Source organism: Triturus cristatus, chromosome 4_2 (genome assembly GCF_964204655.1).
Source record: "Triturus cristatus chromosome 4_2, aTriCri1.1, whole genome shotgun sequence".
NCBI classification, from domain to species: domain Eukaryota; kingdom Metazoa; phylum Chordata; class Amphibia; order Caudata; family Salamandridae; genus Triturus; species Triturus cristatus.
The window spans coordinates 287,242,244-287,263,278 of record NC_140586.1 but is presented as its reverse complement, the minus strand read 5'-3'; the positions used below and the strand labels follow the sequence as shown (position 1 = coordinate 287,263,278).

At 41.9% G+C, this 21,035-nt stretch overlaps 1 long non-coding RNA gene across 1 annotated transcript in view; it reads right to left on the bottom strand.

Moving 5' to 3' along the window:
* Positions 1-21,035, bottom strand: part of LOC146833657 (uncharacterized) — a 50,271-nt gene that overhangs the window by 17,884 nt on the left and 11,352 nt on the right. The window contains exon 2 of the long non-coding RNA XR_014960261.1: positions 6,205-6,298. This is a non-coding gene — a long non-coding RNA (uncharacterized LOC146833657). The remainder of the gene's footprint in view (positions 1-6,204; positions 6,299-21,035) is intronic.

Here is a 21,035-nt window from a genome sequence, read left to right as displayed (position 1 = left end):
TGGAGCCTGCTGCCTCATTTAAGCACATGTTTTGGGATTGTCCGACGCTCTACAGTTACTGGCACACCATTCACACTGCCCTTACAACGGTTACGGGGTTCCAGGACCTGGACACATGGGAGGCATGTGCACTGGGTATTCATGGGCGACATAAACATCAGAGGGTGGAGAGGAGGTTTGCTTTCCTGGTGTTGCTCCTAGCCAAACGATGCATTGCTATGCACTGGAAGACGCCGGGGGGCCCCCTCTAGCGGCATGGGTGGGAGCAGTCAAGAAGTGGGGAAAGGCGGAGGAAACCACACTCAGAACAGAGGAGGCCCGGGGGATGCGCAAACACCCGATCTCCATGCCCTGGGCCATGTTAATGCACGCTTTCGCGCAGGAAACAGCGGCTGTGGCGAGTTCAAGACTGATTGACCCCCCGGGAGCGCCCACGACTCCGGAGCCCACCCCGGGTAATGCGCAGGCAGTCCAAGCACCCGGTGACTCGCAGAGGCAGACACCACAGGTCCCACCGCCAGGTCGCTCATAGGCTATGATCGGTGCTCCCGCCTCCCCTGCCCCCCTTACCTCCTCCGCATCCGTGACCACCCCGACTTTATCCCACACGTTGGTCCAGCTCTCAAGCACACAGCTACAAGTATTCCTGATAGGCGACATAGTGCACCCCTTTTCCCTAGTTCTCTGTCCCCGGTTAGTTAACGATTAGCTAATGGCTGCAACCCTATAGCCCCTATGACGCCCCTTGCAGGGGTTCACTCACATTGCACGGCACCCAAGCGGCGAGGCGATCACTGCGCGCTCCAGTAGGGCATACCCAGAGGCTGGTCCCGGACACATACCTGCAGCCCCACTCAGGGTAGAGGCGAGTGGCCTGAGGGCCCACGAGACTGAGAGACCGAAAGGGCTGTGACTGGGCGCTCCTGATATGTAAGCCTCTATGATAATGGCGCTACCGCCTGTGCTTGCATGTATAATTGTTTATAAATGCCAATAAAAAAATGTTTTACAAAAAAAACTCTGACCCCGGCAAAGCCCAACACTTTCTATACTGTTGTTCAGGTTAAAGAGGAAGTACTAATTTTGACCCCTCCTAATAATATGTTTTAATGTATATTTTGTGTTTTAAGTTTAAAAGTCAGCTTAGTGTAAATTATTTGTTATCATTTATTTTTAGCAGTAATTTTTTATACTTTTTTGTTTTAATGTAATTGGATATTTTTTATTTTCATATCTAATGTTTATAATTATAATTGATTTTCATTAGAATTGTTATTATTTGTTTAAATGACAATTGTATTGTTTTAAATATTATGATTATTATTTTTTGCAACTATTTTGAAGTATATATATTTTTTTATGTTTGTAAGTTATACATATTTTACATACTTTCTATATTGTAAGTATCTTTTTTAATGTAATATTATTTTAAAAGTTACTATAGTGTATAAAGTTCAAATGTAATATGTTTACCTATTTTTGATGATGTTATGGTCTTCTATATTTGTAATGTCGATATTTTGACTTTACATACAAAGTATGTTAAATCGATATATGTGTCCTCGATATATTTTTGATGATATATTTCTGTAGCAGGCTTTTTATTTAAGTTTAGAAGCTTTATTAAAGATTAATAAACATAGTAAAACATCATTACAAGAGCAAATGAGTTACAATAAAATATGAAATGATATTGGAACATAGCATTTGTAAAGCCCATCCAAAAAAGAAAAAGGGATGTAAGACTATACAAAGGAAAAAAAAGCTTTTAAGGTTTTTGAAAAGGGAGGGGGACAGAAAAGGAGAAAAAGAAAGATAGAGGGAGAAAAGGGAGGGGGAAATATAAAATAGAGAAAAATGCAGTTCAATAACAACAACCTCTATGAAATAGGTTATACGAAGATAAGTAATAAAGAGCAAAAAGAGAACTATAAGTGAGGGTAAGTAATGGCTTTAAGGAGTATGAGTAGAGAGATATGTTGTGAGAGGTGACCATAATATGTCTTTTTTAATTAATAAACGTGTTGAAGTAGCACATGAGCGATCAAGTCTGTGATGGTAACATAACAAATTCCACCAAGCTAGATATGAGATTTTGGAGGTGTCTTTCCAATTGGTTGTAATAATTTGGAGAGAAATGGCTATAAATAAGTCTATAAATTTTCGTATATTACATTGAACATTCCATATTGGTGAGGAGCCCCCTAAAAATATATGTATAATCTCAAAAGGGAAATTGGTAGACAGGATGACATTTAATTTGGACCAGATTTGAGACCATAGAGACTTAACTAATGGACAATGAAAGAACATATGGAGAAAATCACTATTCTCACTTGGAAATGACCAACATTTTTTGGATTCTAATAAATTAAATTTGTGCAAATCAGAGGGGGTAAAAAAAAGTCTGTTATAAAAGAAAATTAAGGTCTGTGTAGTGCTTGCAGAACGGGATGAGGTATGTATTTTGGACCAAACAGAGTCCCAAAGCTGAGGTGAAATTTCCTGGTCTAAGTCATTTTCCCATAGTAGTTCTGTTGGTGACTTAGATCTGTCTGCTAAAGGACGGGAGAGTAGTTTATAAATGGCAGAGGCTTTAAACGTGATGACGAAATCAAGTGTAAAGGAGGGGACCTGAGCAGGAGAGGCTGAAGGGGCATCCTGAGAAAAAATTTGAGAAAGAGATGTTTTCAAGAGGGGGTACTGAAGAGAGTGAGTGTTGGAGATATTGAACGACTCACGGAGATCTGAAAACTCCCTTGGTAAATTATCTTTCATTAAATGATCAATCCATTCCTTCCAAAAGAGTGCTCTGTTATTGATCCTTAAGAATTTATTGTACCATATTGGGGTTTGGGAGAGAAATTCCAGAGGAGAGAGATGAGAACGAAACAGTGAAAGAGATAGAGCTTTGGAGTGATTGAAAATAGGAGTGGAAAGACGTTTTGGAGGTTGAGATAAACGGGTAGCCGTAAGAAATGAAAAAGGTAGGAGTTGAGCAAGTTCTAGTGAACTCCAAGCTGTTAAAGGAAGGGCGGGGGAATTAGCTAAAAAGGGCCCGATTTGTTTTAGTGTGAAGGCAGAGTGGTACCGACTAATGTTAGGAAAATTAACACCTCCTAAGTTTTTAGGCTGCTGGAGACGGGAGAGAAAAATCCTAGCTTTGCGATTGTTCCAGAAAAATGTAGTTAAGGAGCGATTTATGGCACTAAAGAAATAAAGCGGAAGAGAGACCAGGAGCATAGAGAGGTAGAAATTAACAATGGGGAGAAGCATCATTTTGATAGTGGAGAGGCTACCCCACCGGGATAGGAAAAGCGGGGACCAACTTTCTAGAAGAGCAGAGAGTTTTTGAAGTATTTCTGTGTGATTGATTTTAATGGTTTCCCTAATAGTATTTGTATAAAGGACACCTAAACACTTAATGCTCTTGGGATTCCATTCAAAGCCGGAGCCATGAAACATGTGGGAAAGACAATATTTATTTAAAGGTAAAACTTCGGACTTATAAATATTCAATTTATAGCCTGAGACTGAGGAATTTTCTTGTAGTAAAGAAAAAAGAGTGGAAGGGTTAGAGATGTATAAAAGAATATCGTCTGCATAAGCAGTGAACTTAATGTCAACATCCTTAAATTGGAAGCCAGTGTATAAAGGTGAGCGCCTAATTTTTTCGAGAAAAGGCTCTAAAGCAAGAATAAAAAGAAATGGGGAGAGGGGGCATCCTTGCCTGGTTCCTCTATGTAGAGTGAAATATTTAGATTGACAACCATTGGCCCATATAAAAGTAGTGGGGTTAGAATAAAGTAGTTGAACATATCTAATAAAAGGGGGACTAAACCCATGCCATCTTTCACGCTCCAAACATAAAATCCCAACTCACCCTATCAAATGCTTTTTCAGCGTCCAACGTGATGGCAGCAACCCGGGAATCCAATTTAGAGGCAAGATGGATGATGTTAAGGAGAGTTCTTGAATTCTCGGTTATAGATCTCCCTTTGACGAAACCAGATTGATATATGTTAATAAGATCAGAAATTATTTTATTAATACAAATGGCTAATATTTTAGCAACATTTTACAATCAGTGTTAATCAGAGAGATGAGTCTGTAATTTTTACAAAGGGAGGGATCTTTGTCGTTTTTAGGAATTAGACATAACATTGCTTGGGTGAAGGTTCCCTTTGACTCTCCTTCGTGAAGAAAGTGATTTATCAACGAAAATAGATGGGGTATTAAGGATTTTCTTAAATGGAGATAGAACCGAACTGTGAAACCGTCCGGAACAGGTGTTTTGTCTTTGGGGAGAAGATTAATAGCGTTAATAATTTCTGTTTCTGTAATAGGAATGTCCAATAAAGTAAGATCTGTCGAAGCAGCAGAGGAATTTGGAATGGATTGGAAGAAATAATCAAGTTGAGCGGAGGAAGGAGTAGACTCTGAAGTGTAGAGAGAGGTATAATACTGGACAAAGCAATCAAGCATTTTTTCATCAACAGTATGGTGAACACCGGAGTTGTCAGTAATAGTAACGATTATAGACTTCTGCTTCTTAATTTTAAGGTAGTTGGCCAGAGATTTACCCGCTTTATTCCGTCCGCCATACATTTTTGCGTTAAATTTAAGGAGATGGTTATAAGCGGAATCCCAGGAGTTTTTATTAAAATGCATTTTGGCTTTGATAAGGGAAGTGAGAGTATCCGTAGAATTAGTGGAGAAATATTGATGTTCCAATCTTTTAATTTGTTTAAGGATGAGAGAAGAGTCAGAGAGGGCTTTTTTCTTCTTCCGAGCCACAAAGTCAATAATAAATCCTCTAGCAGCAGCCTTGAAAGCATCCCAAATGAAATGAAATTGGGGAGTAGAGGTAAGATTGTTAAGAAAGAACTCATCCATAAAAAGTGTACATTGTTCAACAAACTGAGGATCTAAGAGAAGAGAGTTATTAAAGCGCCAGTGACGAGAGGTGAGGGGGGTGACGGAAAATCCATATCTAAAATAACTGGGGTGTGATCTGAAATAAGGATGGAACCAATCTCTGAGTTGTTCATAAACTGCAGGGCATGCTGGGTGAGAAAAATATAGTCAATACGGGAATGAGAGTGGTGGACTGGGAGAAAAAAGTGAATTCTAGTGAATCAGGGAGAGAGATTCTAGTTGAAATTGCTTTATGGAATGTTTTCTGCATCTTGTTGGAAACATATTTAGTGTGTGATTTACGATCTAGGAAGGGATCCACAAGTTGATTACAGTCTCCTCCCAGAATCAAATCATCAACAGCATGTGAAGAGATAAGGGTAGAAAAATCATTCCAAAATTGAAGGTCACTACCATTCGGACCATAAACATTACAAAAGGAAAGTTGAGTGTTGTTAACAGTGGTATTTAAAAACAACCATCTACCATTGTCATCATGAAACTCATTATGTAACTGAACATTTAAAGATTTGTGAAATAATATGACCACACCGTTTTTGTTATTTACAGCTGGAGAGCAAAATACTTCTTCTACCCATTGTTTACGTAGAGAGGACAAGTCTTGTAACTTAAGGTGTGTCTCTTGTAACAGCGCAACATGACATTTTAACCTTGCTAGGTGAGATAAAACACGTTGCTTCTTAACAGGATTACGAATACCTTTAACATTCCAGGATATCACGTGAAAACCTTTCATTTATAGAATTCAAATATTGATAAGCATAAAACTGTAGGCCAGAGAGAAAAAAAGACAAGAGAGAGAAGGGCAGAAGTAGAGTAAAGAGCAAGAAGACTTGAGCAGCATAAAGAAAAGAAAAACAAATGTGGACTGGCCACAGAATGGAAAGAGGTGCCATAGAATGAGGATGTGAAGAAAGCGCAAGATAGAGAGGAAAGGTCAAGGAAAACTGAAAAAGAAATGGAAATAAGAAGGAGAGGAGGAAACAAGGAGAAAGCAAGAAATAGGGAGCATTATCTCCCAAAGTAGTAAGGGAAGAGAAGATGACAAGAAGCCAAGAGGCTTTAGTCATGATAGACAAGGAAGAGAGAACAAACAATGTTGAGGGAGGGGGGACGGAGAGAGAAAACCAAGACAACCACATCACCGGGCAGGCATCGAGAACAGAAACCGACAATATAACATCAGATAAAAAGGAAGGGATGAAATACTCCAAACAGAACAAACTAAACAAATGAAACAATGAGACAGTGAGAAAGGGAGCTTACCAGGACTTAGGGGAACACATCAACGGGATACGTCAAACAAAGTAGACGAAAGAATGATGTAAGTAGGGATCTTCAACCATAGCACAAGATAAACCTAAAACAGACAGAAGAACAATTAACACTTAACAGTAAGTCATTACAAACGCAATGATCTAAAGAGAAAAAGCAAGGGAAAAATTTAGAAAGCTAGAACAAGTCGATCAATGTTTGCCCAGTTCCATGTGTTCTTCTCGGTGGGTATGGATGAACTTCCAAAGATCAGCAGGATCATCAAATGAAAATGTTCTGTCTTTGTAAGTCACTTTGAAGAAACAGGGATGTATAAGGCCATAGCGAGTATTCATGGACTTCAAGGCCGGTCTAAGATCTAGGAACTTCTTACGTCTATTGGCAGTTGGTTTGGACACATCTTGGCTGAAAAAGACTTTGTGACCTGACCAGAACATCTGCTTGTGTTGTTTGGCTGCGGTGAGGATAGCCATGAGGTCCGAGTATAGCAAAAAGTAGGCAATGATGCCTCCTGGTTTGGTGGCAGAGGATGTATTTTGAGGACCCAGTCTATGAGCTCTTTGGATATTGAAATCAACTGTTTTTGGAAGGCCAACAATCTGCAAGACCTGAGATTTCAAAAGGAGATCATGTCGGATCCCTCAGAACCCTCTGGAATTCCATAAATTCGTAGATTATTACGCCGATTACGATTTTCTAAATCCTCTGTAGATTTTTTCAGTTGGTTAACTTCCTTAGTAAGAGTCTCAACTTTAGCACTGACATCCTGAGCATCGCTGACTTTTTGTTCGACATCAGTTAGTCCCATAACCAAGCCAGACCATTTTTCTTCAGTTCTTTGGAGAGTGGTGGTAGTGTCTGACATAAATGGGCGAAAGAGACTTAGTTCGTCCCTAATATCCTCTAATGTGATGGGAAGAGGAGATTTAGTGTGAGAGGAGGGGTCCTTCTTCAAACGTTTGCTGTTAGTGCCTATAGAGTCTTTACGACCACCCGAAGCAGTCCCTGAAGTGCTATGTGATTTATTAGACTGTGTGAGCTCCATAGTGGAACAATGAAGAGGGTAGCAGAATAATGACGTAAGCACAGAGAGAAAAGGGATTGAAATCGTTAAAGACAAAAATTTAAAGTGCCCAGGTCAGTAGGCCAAGTTGACGCAAAGTGTAGAAAAAAAAAACCATGAAAAAGCAGTCAACACCTTGCAATAGAGAACTACAGGCGCAAATGGACTAGGTAAGTAGTAGCTTAAATCTTGCCAAGGCCAAGCAAAGTCACTGGAACAAGTTCCAACTGCTACAAGGAAAAGGGCTAGTACAGATGAAGTTACTGCTCCTTTAGCGAAGAGAACAGGTTTGACGAATCCGTTAAAGATTAAAACTGCAGATTAGTAAGCGCCTGAACGTAATAGCAATGGTAAAAATCAAAGTGGGTGGGAGGAGACTGTTGAAGAAGATTTAGCACGTTTATATTGAGGTAAGTTGTAATGCAGGTTAGCACATATTGATATCTATGCCCACATATTGACAGCTGGATGTTAAAACCGGACAATTCAGAATTATATGCGTCATGAAGAACATGAATACAGCGGTAAATGCAGATATTACAATGTTGGTAGAGACGCCTACACTGTTATACAAGTGTACATAAAGACAGCTGTTATCTCAGGTGGGCTGAGGTGAGGGGAAAAAAATGAGACAACACACTTGCAGGAAGCGCCATGTTCAAAGAATAAAGATGTCTGCCGACTGTAAAAATTGGAGAAGAACAAACAAATCATTGCTGCTCCATTTCCCTTATTTAAGCAGCTTTGGTACAATTACACACAGCAGCCGCCACCAAGTTGAAGAGAAAGTCAATCGCGCTGCTCCGAGCGCACGCAAAATGGCGGCCGCGGTAGTTAGGTCAGAGTGACAGAGTTGAAAAAGTGCCAAAAACGAACCTGCCGTCACATTCCGATGGTCGGAAACACGCCACAGCAGTCCCGGCGGTTTCCGACGTAATTGCTGCTACGGAGGAGCGGGAACGAAGCCAGTTATCGGTCCATCGCGGCAGAGTAAATGCCGATTCTGTGGAACCTCCTCAAGATGCGACCATCTTGCCGCCGCCGCGCGCTCCCTGTAGCAGGCTTTCTTGTCAGTAATGTTTCATCATACAACTGCTCATAAGGACATATGCACCTCTAGGTACTGACAGAAATGATGACGCTGGGAGGCATGGTGAAATTGGCTACACTGTGCCACTCCAGTCATGGATTCATTACTCAGGCAGCAGGACTTCAAGACAAATAGGTGAGGTACACTCTTAGAATTTAAAACAAGTAGGGTAAGAAAAGGATAAAAGAAAATGGTGTGCTTAGTTTGCTACTTTCCTCTGTTAATCAGTTGCCCACAAGCCACATGCAGTCCTCTTCACCCCACTGTAGCTTTTGATTTGTGCCTGGGAAAGTACATTTTAGCTTTTAATAAAAAATTATGAAGCATTGGCAAACACTTGTGTTAATACAAGCGCCGCAAAAGAAGTAGAGTCCATTGAAAACAATTGCAAGGCAATTTGGTAGCTTGATCCAGCATGAGTGTGTGTCATGTTATGGGGCTGAAACACAGACACAAGAATAATGGGAAGGCATAAGTGCACTTTTTGCAGTTTTCCAAACTTAATGTATTCTTCAGACAGAAGGATCAACTCTGCATTCACCATTTAGGTCACCAGATAGCAGAAGAGATCACGGCTAAGCCAGGCAGAGGTACACACAAGTGGTGGGAAGGGCGGGAAGGGTTAAAACAAGCTGTATCTGTAACCACCAAGCTGCTAAACCACTACCTCCTCACGTCTGGCTGAGCTGGTCCAGTTCAGGCAATCCTGTAAGCACGCCAATAGGCCTGCCAATTCTGGCTAGGATGACAGGTGGCAATCCACTGTTGTCCAGAAGGCTGTGAGAATACCTCAGCAGTATTTACTGGATCTCGTCCCACTACTAAAATGAGTTCTCTGTGGGTTAATGGGTATCCCCTTGCTGTCAGATGGGCAGTAAGAGCAGAGCGAGCAATCTCCTATATATCCATTGTACCTTCCCTTCTGTCTCTCCTGCACATGTTTACAAAGACTCAGAATTTGTACTGTCAACTTGGGCACATCCTTTGGAATGGTTAAGTGCTCAACAAACTTGAGATGGGCAAAGAGGGTCAATCCCTAGTATTGAAGAGAATCCTGAAAGGCCTCTAGATGTATCCGGTAATATTTATGCATGCAACTTATTTCTGAAGGTACCAGGATCTTTGGGAGCCCATAGTGGCCTTGCTGTACGTTGGGCACCATGTTGTGTTTCCACCTAAATTATTGGGTTCACACCCAGTAGGTTTCCTACACCTCAAAAGGTAAATGGACGTCAGGTGAAAAATAGAACAGGTAGGTATCTTTCTATTGTACAGAGCTATGCTCTGGTAGTCAGAAGTGAAGTCAGACAAACCTGTCAGAGAATCTCTCATCTACGGGTGACATACATAGAGCCTCGCCATGCACCCCGAAATCAGTATGCACACAATAGTAGATACTTCATACTATATACTTATATTATCATACATTATTTCTCTACAAATCATGTGTATTTGAATGACGGTATAATAAACAGCTCTGCAATATTTATACAAATTAGGGCTAAGGGAAAATAAGCCCCAATCTTATTTCATAATACATCCATATCCTATTATTCTACCTAATTTTTAACCAGCTGTCTGACATCATGATTTCACAAGTTTTTCACAATATGCCACACTATGAATGACAATCCCATGATGTGGGGATCATTAGCATTTGATTTTTCATGAAAAACAAAAACATGAAAAGTTTGACCAATGTCCATCAATTTAACAGTACTATCCATCATACTTTAACACAGTGACAGGAGGGCTCTCATGGTAGTTACTGCCTAAGACTAGAGATGTCTGCAGTACCGGCGGCCATCTCTAAATATGGAGGACGTGTACTCTGTCAAATTGATGTATCTACTCCATCACCCTGACAAAGTAAAAATTGTACTCCAAATCAGGCTTTAAGGGGCTTATTTACAAGCCTCTTGCACGGCCGGTATGTGACTTTTTCCCATATTAAAAGTGACGCTTCGAAGACGCAAGAGGCTTGTAAATAAGCCCCCAAGTGTCATACCCCTTATATACCTTTCTTAAACATGGTGTTCTATGACACGAGGAGGGTTGGTTTATGCTCGTCTCCTGTATTATAAATAACATTTGAACAATGCTTCTTGCTCAACATATATGTGAAACCTTTCTGCTGCTTTGCCTGAATACACGAGGTCATCTCTCCTTGTAGCCATGTTCCATCTGTCACTTATGAACATTGCATGCACCAGAGAACAAAAATGTTAATTCTCTGTCTTTGTTCACATGAGTCATGAGACACATGGCAATTCAAGCACAAACGTATTTATTAACTGCACAGACAACAAAGTAGCCTGCTTATTAGGCCCTGTACTTGCACAACACACTGCATTCATTTGTTGATTTTAAAGGCAGAAACCTCAATCATGTTACCGTTCAACCACCTCTTTATCATATGAAATATAAAAATACATATAAAAGCCTTGCCACTCATGTCACCACCTTGTGACAGTCGCGGGTATGCTTGTGGCAGGGCGCAAGCACACTAAGTACGGGGGGAGGTGAGACAGAAATGTACTTGCAAACTAGGGGTCAGATGTATCATAGTGTTGTGTCGCCCTTGCCCCTCGCGGGGGGTGGGCAAGGATGATGCAGCACTAAAGTCAAAAGTATAAAGCCACACAAGGCCACCATGCGTGGCCCTGCATGGCTTGATAAATCTGGAGTAATGAAAGGCCGAGCAAATCGCTGCCTTGCGTTGTTCTGCCCCAGGGAGGCGTTCCATGGGTGAAGCGTGGGTGTTTCCACAGATCCACCCATGGATTTTGCCATGTTCCAAGACTTACTATTAGTGGTAGAGACCTGAGAATGCATCAAAATACTAACAAAATAAAAATGTATTTGTTCTCCTCATTTTTTCCTCTTTCTATGTGGGATGCATTCTGCAGCACACATAGAAAGAGGAAAATGCCTCTGAGGATGGTTTTTGTGCAGGAAGGTGTCCCTTCCTGCAAAAAAATAATCCTGCCTGCAACACAGGCACCCTTGCACCATGACTCAAGTATCCCTGCACTGGTGCTAGCAAAGGTGTGACAGCGCAAGGAAATACAGGCATGCACCATATAATGTTAAATCCCTGCCAAGGTAACTTCCTGCATTGTGCTGCGTGAACGTTTGATAAATATGGCCCTTGGAGTCAGAAGGTCTTCTGCAGAGCTGCTGCCTGACACTAATCATATTGACTTCATAATTCAGGTTTTGTACTGCAATTATGCTGAATATTCGAATAACGAGTGCTGTTGTTATGTAGGAGAAGTCAGTGATTCACTACATTTTAGAAAAAGGCACGTTTGGCCAAGTGAGAGTTGTGATTGTAGTTAGGTAAAGAGTAAAATAAGGACACCCCTTCTTTGCAGCAATAAAGACTCCTCCACTCAGAGCATGCTTCCACCCACCACTCCACCAATTACAGCAAAGGCAGCTCTGCATCGGCGCTGCCAGGGGGCGATAGCGACAGAAACATTATTCCCAATTTCTTGCTCCGCGCCTTCCGTAAATGACTCAGAAAAGTGTTTTGCCGCCTCAAATGCCGAGAAGAACTGACAGCTTTCTAGAAAATATAACGAAGAGACTGAAAGGAGCGAGGGTCACATGCACATGAGACGCAGCCTGTTCCTGTTTGCAAGTGCCTCACACTTATTTCTTCTTTTTTCATCTTGTATTTTATTTTTTGGGAATATTGTTCTTTACCATCTCTTCCTCTTTCTTTCACTTTTGTTTCTTTGTTTTACCAGCTCCCTCTTTTGCTTCTTTATTTTTGGCACAATTACTTGTTCTCTTTCCATTTAGATCTTTTTATTATCTCTGTTTTTGCCTCGTGCCTCGTACCTGGGGCAGATATACAAGCCCCTAGCGACACATTTACCCCGCAGTAGCATCTCTTCTGTGACGCAGCGGCGGCGTAAACCATGCGCCATGTTGTGACTTATTTACAACGTGATGCATCGTGACTCTTCCTTCCTTCCAGCCCTCTCATTCACTTTCTTTTCCTCTCTTCATTTCTTTGTTGTAATTAACTTTCCTTGCTTGACCTCTGTTATCAGTGTCCTGTATTTTTAAGAGCTTTTGTCTGCAGAGCTGCAGACAGGAGAAGCAGGGGTTTAGGATGCCACTAAGTAGGACTACAATTTCACAACAGAGGGGCACGGAATGGCTTAAAAGACAGTGCCCACCAACATAGAAATCACAGACAGCGAGGCACTAAGGAGAATAAATTAAATGCAACTTTTACACAGAGTATCTAACATCTGTGTTAATGAAATGTTGTCTGAAAAGGTTGTTCACAAATTTTGCCTTCCAACACCTAAATGTGTACTTCTATGTTTAATTGACTCTCTCTAAAAGCTGGTAGATGTGCTGAATTTAGGGAAATCTGATAAGATAAATGGCAAAAAACAGGACTTTCTGAAAAGTTTTATGAATGGTTCGGGCCGCCTTTTCTTGATTAGCACAGTATAATACAGATGTTATATCACTCCTGTTAGATACACAGGTCAGTGACAATAAATTATGATATGTTGTACTCTGCACCATATGAGCAGTGGGTGCCAGTCGGAGTGGTGGAGAGGAGCAAAAGTGGAATGAGAGAGTAAAAACAAAGATGCCACCAGCGAATAAAAGTCACCTGTAGCTTCTGGAACATTCTTTCTGTTACCAATCAAAACCTTAACAGCTCCAGATCAACTAGTTATCTGTTCCCAAACGAGATAGGTCTGATGCTAATTTCAAATAATATATCATTCATTTTGATCCATGGTGGAGGATGGAGGACCCCCTCATCAGAACTAGATTTAATTCCTATTTTGTTGATGGTGCAGATTTGAAATGTTTGCAGACGTTTACCTGTGAATTCATCCTCTGTTAACTGTTTTCTTGATGTTCTCAATTTCTGTTTCTTTTAGTAGTTCTCTAATTCTGTCATATAATCCATTTTGCCCACTTTTCCTTTACCCACATTTTGGCTCTTATCTTTCAGTTTGTGTCATACTCTTTCCCCTTTTGAAATTGGTTCTTTTATCCAATTTCCTTCCTCTTCATTTACTCTAGTTTTTCTTTCTTCTGCATTTTCCATTTTCCTTTCCCTGCTGCAGATATCCCCTTTCATTCATTTTGTTGGTTTCTTTATTTTCCTGCTACATTCTGTTTATTTATTTCCCCCCATTTCTACCTTTATGGCCTTATCTTCTCTCTTTATTTTTTTTGTTCTTAATTTCCCATGATTGTTCTCCCTTTCCTTTTCTATTATATTATTTCTTTCTTTTCATTTTAACGTCAATTTTTTTAAATTTTAAATTTTCTTTAATACTGTTTTTTTCTCTTTCTTGTCTCCCTTTATTCTTTTTCATTGTCTTCCACTAATTTTCTATCACTTCATCTCTGACCTTTTGTTTCTTGTTTTCCATTTCTTTCCCCTTCTTCTCTAGTTAATCCATTTTTATGTTTAGATTTTTTTAGCTCCTTCTTTCCCAGCATTTTTCCACACAGTTTATTTACACTGATTGTTTGCCAGTTTCTGTTCATCACAAATTCTGCCTCTCTTCTCGTTTATTTTCTTCTTCTGGCTATCTTATTTATGTTTACATTTCTCCCCAGTATTTGTGGAGTTGGGTACACTCTGGCAGTCCATTTCACTGAGGATTATCACAAGCTTTCTTCATACTCGCCTATCCCACACTTGTTAACTAAGATGTCTGAATAGAAGGAGCCCCAACGGGTTACAATACTCCACCCCTCATGAAACACTGATGATTTCTTTTGAGGTTCCCATAATGAAAACATTTTCTCAACAGATCCGGAATTTTTAGTATGCGCTGCTGTTTCTCCTTTGAAGCTCCTTAGTGAGATGAACTTGACATGCTTTGAAGAATAAAAGCTCAAAGGGTGTCTAATGTAAAATTTGTAATTAGATGTTTTTCTCCATTTGTTTACTTACCACAGCATGAAATGGCTTGCTGTTTCCTAAGCAGGGTCATCAGTTCAAGGGTCAATTTGCCAGTGGATAAAACAGAAGAAGAACTGTGTGGCGTGTACCCTTAATGCCAGCGAATCAAATAAAATACAAAACATCATTCCTTCAGAAATTGAAGTGAATGTCTTGTTTTGTTACTAATAGACTTCACTGTGTCAATGTTACGCAGATAATTCAGGTATACTTCTAGGATAACATTCTTTCAGTACATATATAAATGTACTTGAATATTTCCGTGATCACATTAAGACCCCTCCCAAACAAATGTATGTCTTTATACTCCACTAACATATTCTGTATCATGGTTCTATCTCAAAATATCAAAGATTGAAAGATTGAAAATATTCTAAACAATATCTCCACTATAACTATATCATGACGTTAAACAGGGGTGCCTCATCTGCTAAGGCGGAAGAGCGTCTCCCCACTGGTTTTCAGCTCTGCAAAAAAGGGAAACAAATTAATAATAATACACTTTTATTATCATTTTATTTTTCCATACTGAGGCAGTTCGGCGGGGCGGGTTGGGGCTGGGCTGCTCTGCTCACAGAGCAAGGGGAGGAGTGGTTGGGGCAGTTTCTAAGTACGCATGACTGTGTGGCCGGCTGTCTTGGGCCAGTCAGTCATGCACACTTAGCATGTTGTCCACCGGGCTGTAATACACAGCCTGGGTGGAGAACATGCGCAGCATCCCAGTCCCTGTCTGGGCTCCGAACCACAGCGTTCTGACCAATCATGGTGACAGCAGCGTCATGATTGGCTATGGGGAGTCTGGGAACCTGTGTACTTCCAGTTCACGCAGAAGCAGAAGACAGAAGAGAGGCAACAGCCAGCAGGCAAGTGATCGTTTCGTTTTTTTTTAAAACCCGTCCCATCCTCTCGCCGCTCGACTACTACTGCCCGGTAGCAGCCGCCACTGATGTTAAATAGATATATACTATTCCCAACTCCACAGCTACCTTGATGGCATGTGTAATGTTAAGGGAGAGAAATGTGGAGTTAACAATAGTAAAGTTACCTATACAGACTTACCTATCATGATACTGTGAAAGTTGATGCTTCGGCCACGATATTTGGGGCGGTAACTACTAAAATGTCGATATTTTTGTACAATACCCCGTATCATAAATAAAAAGCTGAGAAGTTGTCTAACCATAGAACAGAGTTTCCCTGGTGGATGAAAGATCTGATTACTGATGGACCTCTCCACTAACAGGAAACACAGTGAGCCATACTGCAAATTTTAACTCCAAGCAATGCTTCTTTGAAAAAAAAGTCCAGTGTGATAATGAGCTCAGGAAGTTATTATGGAACATTTACCAGGTTGATCAACACAAAAACACATGCAACTGCCGCTCCAATCTTCAAATCTGTGCATTAGGCCGGTTCATTCCATCATCATCGCTTACCCAGCTGATAATACTGTAAAGATTGTCTCGGTGGGTTCTAGTGACACTTATTAACCACTCAGCCTGTGGTCTTGTGGTTTATAATTTCACCACAACCCATCGATAGCAATATTGGACCACATATTCTTGATAGAAAATTCGATTTTATTTTTAACTCTCATCAACTCTAACCTACACTTGACCTATCTACACTGCTCATAGAAACAAATGTATTGTAGGACACTTTAGAGCGTGCCACATTTGGTGCGGATCTGACAAATGTTTCAAAAGTTATAAGAGGGTCCAGTGGCCAGTGGCGGTCCTCCGCTAAGGCGGAGGAGCATCACCCCACTGCTTTTAGCAGTGCAGAGGAGGAAAAATAAAATGATAACACAATGTTGTTATCATTTTATTTTTCGCGCTGAAGCAGGTTTTGGGGCGGGGCACGGCTGTCAATGCAGCCAGTAGGGGGAGGAGGAAATGTTTGCATTTAAGTAGGCATAACGGTTTGGCCGGCCCACTTAGGTCAGTCAAACAGTCATGCGCACTTATCATGTTCCCCACCAGGCTGTAACGCACACCCTGGTGGAGAACATACACAGGCTCCCTCTGCCTGTCTGAGCACTGAACCACGCCGCTCAGACCAATCACAACACTGCATTGCAGCGTTGTGATTGCCTTAGGAGAGCATGTTTGTGCTTCCTGTTCCTTCTGGACCAAGCAGACGATTAAGATGTTGGAGGAGAGTCGGCGGCTTTATAAGGTTAGTGCTATTCATTTTTTTAATCCTCCCTTGCCCCCGCCACCCTCATTCATTACCCGCAGCGACTGCCAGTGGTGTTACAAATGCCTCTGCAGCCCCTCCAGTGCGGGGGGGCCCGTGGTCTAGGGGGCCCCCTCAGCACAGTACCCAACAATACATGGAATTTAATTTTTGTGAGTGCATGATGGTGAACCCACTGAATGCATGGTTACTAAATTTTTAAGGCATGGTGGTCTTTTAGTCATTCTGTACTTTATCTTAGTTTGGTGAAACTTTGTTCAGTTGTTTTGAAGATATACCGCAAAATGTGTGTCCAGTGCAAATGTCAAAGTATATTGATCAAAATGTTTGTGATAAAATACGTGGAGGCTTGATATCCGTTTATAAACACACATATCAAATGTCCTTATTACAGGCAACTTGTGAAGTATTTAGTCAACTGTAATATTGAAATTACTTAGCTGCTCAACTGTTAACTTATCACATTTGGGTTGTGACGTCATTATGCCTGCTGCCAGAGCCACCAGCCAAGGTGATTGGCATGTCTTAATGATGGCTGCAGTTGAAAAAAAGCAGTAAAAACAGTGATGACCAGAAATGCGATATTTATGTGAACATTTTATGCACTCTAAAGGGTATTACATGAAAATAGAATATCTCTGAATTGAGCTACAGATTGAGAGTCCCAGAAGTTTGTAATCTGACTTACATTAAATTGATTACAATATAATTTTGCAACAAGCTGCTAATTGCTTTTTGATGCCATTAACTTCACACTAGATTCAGATTTTGTTATTCATGCCACTATACTGTCTCTTTCATATGAAAAAGCAGGATACTGAGGGGCATATTTACAAGGAGCTCGCGCCACCGCTGTGTCACTTTTTTTGACACAGCAGCAGCACATACCTTGCTCCATATTTAAAAGTGACAAATTAGGTCTAATACATCACTTTTCACAGTCCTGCATCTTTTTTCCCTGCGCCACAGCCCGCTGCATAAGGTTACGTTAATTATATGCAAGGTAGGCATCCCACCGTAAGATCAAATGTAGAACTGATGCATCCATATTTTCAAGTTTTTGGGAAAGTTGCAAATTTTTGGCAAATAAAGCGCAGAGTCCAAAATGTGTCTAAATCATTGTGCGTCGGCAACCCAGGCATAAAAATGATGCATCTGCAACGGCACATAAGCAGAACATACCCAGAGCATTTTGCCAAACTCAACTGCTCCCATGGAGCTACTCATACTGCAGCTTGGAGCAGGAAGAAGATGACAACGACCCCCACCATCACCACCATCACCACAGAGGCAGCCCAGGAGAAGGGAGTGGACATACCAGCAGAGGATTACCCTCATTGCCCTCAGGGAGGAGAAGGGCATCACCCATTACAGGCTCTGGAGGGATGCCATTGGTGGAGGGATGCCATTGTCCTGCTCCTGCACTAAGACTGCAGACAACATCCCAGGGGTGCACCAACATCCCTCTGGAGGCCAGCCTGATGGCAGTACTACAAATGCTGGCATCTGTATCATTCCAACACACCACAGCCAGAGTGGCAGGAATATCCCAGTCATCCTTTTCGGCATTCTTTCCCTCTGTCCTGGATGCCATCATATGCCTCACAACCCAGTAACTCATTTTCCCCAACACACAGCAGAAGCAACTGGAAAACAAGCAAGGCTTCTATGCCATTGCCGGATTCCCACATGTGTTGGGGCAATAGACTGCACATGTGTGCAACTTGTACCTCCTGCAGCTACATCCCACCTGTATTGCAATAGGAAGCACACATATTCCATCAACGTGCAGGGAATTTGTAGCAGGTGAGGGCCCCATACTTGCAACATGCTACATGGCACATGTGCAATACAACTCTCAAAGTCACACATATTAAGACCTGTCAAGCCACTGTGGGTGTCATGTACAAACGCCTGTGCTGCTCGAGCGTAACTGTACATAATGCGCTGGTGGAGCAGTTCTCTCAATCATATCTATAAGGCAATGCATGGTCACCCTCTGTGCCCTTGCATGGCCTCATAGATGTGGACTAAGGCAAAGAAGTGCCTTACTCTACGTCAAGGAGGTGTTCCATGGTCTAATGGTGGGTTTCCCCATGCAATACCAATGCGATTTGACACATTCTCAGAATTACGAGGACTGGGGAAACTGGAAATGTGTTATAAATGTGTTCCTCCCAGGGTATGTGTAACAAGGAGAAATAACTTTATTTATCCTTGTTATTTACTCCTTTTATCTGTACTGCATTATTCAGTACACATACAAAGAGGGAAGAAGGCTTCATTTGTTTTTGTGCAGGAATGTGTCCCTTACTGCATAAAAACAATTGAGCCCACAACGCAGACATATCTGCACCATGGTGCAAGGGTGCATGTGTTTTCGCTAGTCACCAATCTGTGATCTTGTGCATGCAGAAGGAACACCACGGGCTGAGACTACCCAGGAGCTCCCTCAGTAAGCGAGTCCTGCTGAGCACACAGAGGAGCCACCACTGCTTGTGCCCGTGGTTCCAGCAGAAGAGGTGAGCGGGCACAGTCCGGAGGATGTCTGGTGTGAACAAGAGACCCTCATGGGAGTCAGAGGAGGGTACAGAGGTCCTCTCTCTGAGCTGAACTCCCAGGACAGGGAGAGAAATGCAGGCCCATCATTTGCATAACTCTGACAATGCACCCTCTGCCTATGAGACTCCTATGTTGCCAAGTTTTCAGTTTCTTTATGTGTTGCATTTCCATTTCTGCAGCTTGCTTATGGGTGACATTTCAATACATTATGTGTGACATTTTGACTGACACTTTATAATGTGTTGAATAAAGCATTATGTCCAAGCCACTAGGTTAATTTTCCTTTGGTTCAACGTAATTGCCTAGAGAGGGCATTGGAACAGACTCTCACCTACTTCATGCTTCTAACATTGCAGCCCCCAAAACATATGATGTCATAAAAACAGCCAAAGTCATTTGTGAAAAGACCAACAAGGACACCTGCCTTACCTCTCCCACTTTACAGAGTCCCTTTTACTAGTGCTTTGCACAGATCCACTGACACACCGTCTGTTCTGTTTTTGCAGAGACCTTGGCCCATTCAACGTTGTTGCTTTACCAACACTTAGCAAGCTTATCAAACCAAAGACACATTGGGGCATATTATAAAGCACGGCGTTAAAATTATCGCCGCTTTAGCGGCAGAAAACTGCCGCTTAAGTGGCGATAATGGGCTTGATAATATGCTGCAGAGAATTCCAATAGAAGCCCAGGTTGACACCAGAACATGGGCTCCTATGGGAATTCTCACGGGCATATTATCAAGCCCATTATCGCCGCTTTAGCGGCAGTTTTCTGCCGCTAAAGCGGCGATAATTTTAACGCCGTCTCTTGATAATATGCCCCATTGTGTTTTGTACAGTAGCCCACTCCATATAGAGATGTCTGTCACACTCTCTGTGTCTACCATTTTCAAAGACGCAGGGCAGAAATCCTCCACATACCTTCTACCCATTTGTAATACTCTTCACACATAGCTTCTGTACAACACACGTCGCATGTCGTCTCTCCAGTTGCAGAGGTCATTGAATAATTCCAAACCTGAAACTACTTCATGCTTAAAGACAGTCTGTCCTTTGCTTCTCCCTAACTTAGTAACATCACTGTGCAGGTGAGATAGGTAAGGGCTTATCTCTTTGAGGTGAATGATCAAAATGTAGTAAAATGCATTTTTCCCATTAAGTGAAGTGATCATGTAGTGTAGGAAAACCTGGAGTTAAGTAGCCTGGTGATACCTTTAAAGTGAGTTTGTCTTGAGTAAATGGAAAAGGCTCAGACTCCAATCATAGCAGTGAAGGCGTCTCACAGCAGATACTAGTTCTCATGTCTATAGTCACTATAAAAGCATGTGCGATGTTTCTAGCAGGCATATAATAGTTAAAACCCCAGAGATGTTGAAAGGGTTTTATTTGCAGTTGCGGCCGGCTTGACTCGCGGGTGGGAGGATGAGGGGGTTGCGCGAGGAGGGGGTGGGTAATTTTATTAAATAAAAAATAAACTAACCAGCCCCTCCGGTCCTGCGTCGCGTCTCCTCTCTCCTCTCCATACAGGAAGGAGGCAGCCACCCTCCCTTCCCCTAAGCCAATCACAATGCTGCAATGGCAGCTTTGAGATTGGCTAGGACGCCGACCCCACAGGCGTCTATGGGGAGGCCATTGTCTCTATGTAGGCCGCATGCAGCCTACACAGAGAAAATGCAGAGTGTGCATGACTGGTTTGGTCGGCCCTGGGGCCGACCAAACAGTCAGCGCAGTAGTCAGAGTGGGCAAGCCACTCCTTTCCTGGACTCCTGCAGGACCTCCCGCCCCCAACCAGGCACACCCTTCTGCTTTCTCGCAGTGCGAGAAGCAGAAACATAAAATGGTATTTAAAATACCCTTTTCTGCTTCTCGAACTGCGAGAAAGCAGTGGGGCGATGCTCCTCCGCCCACGTGGAGGAGCCGCCCCTGTTTATTTATTAATCTAAT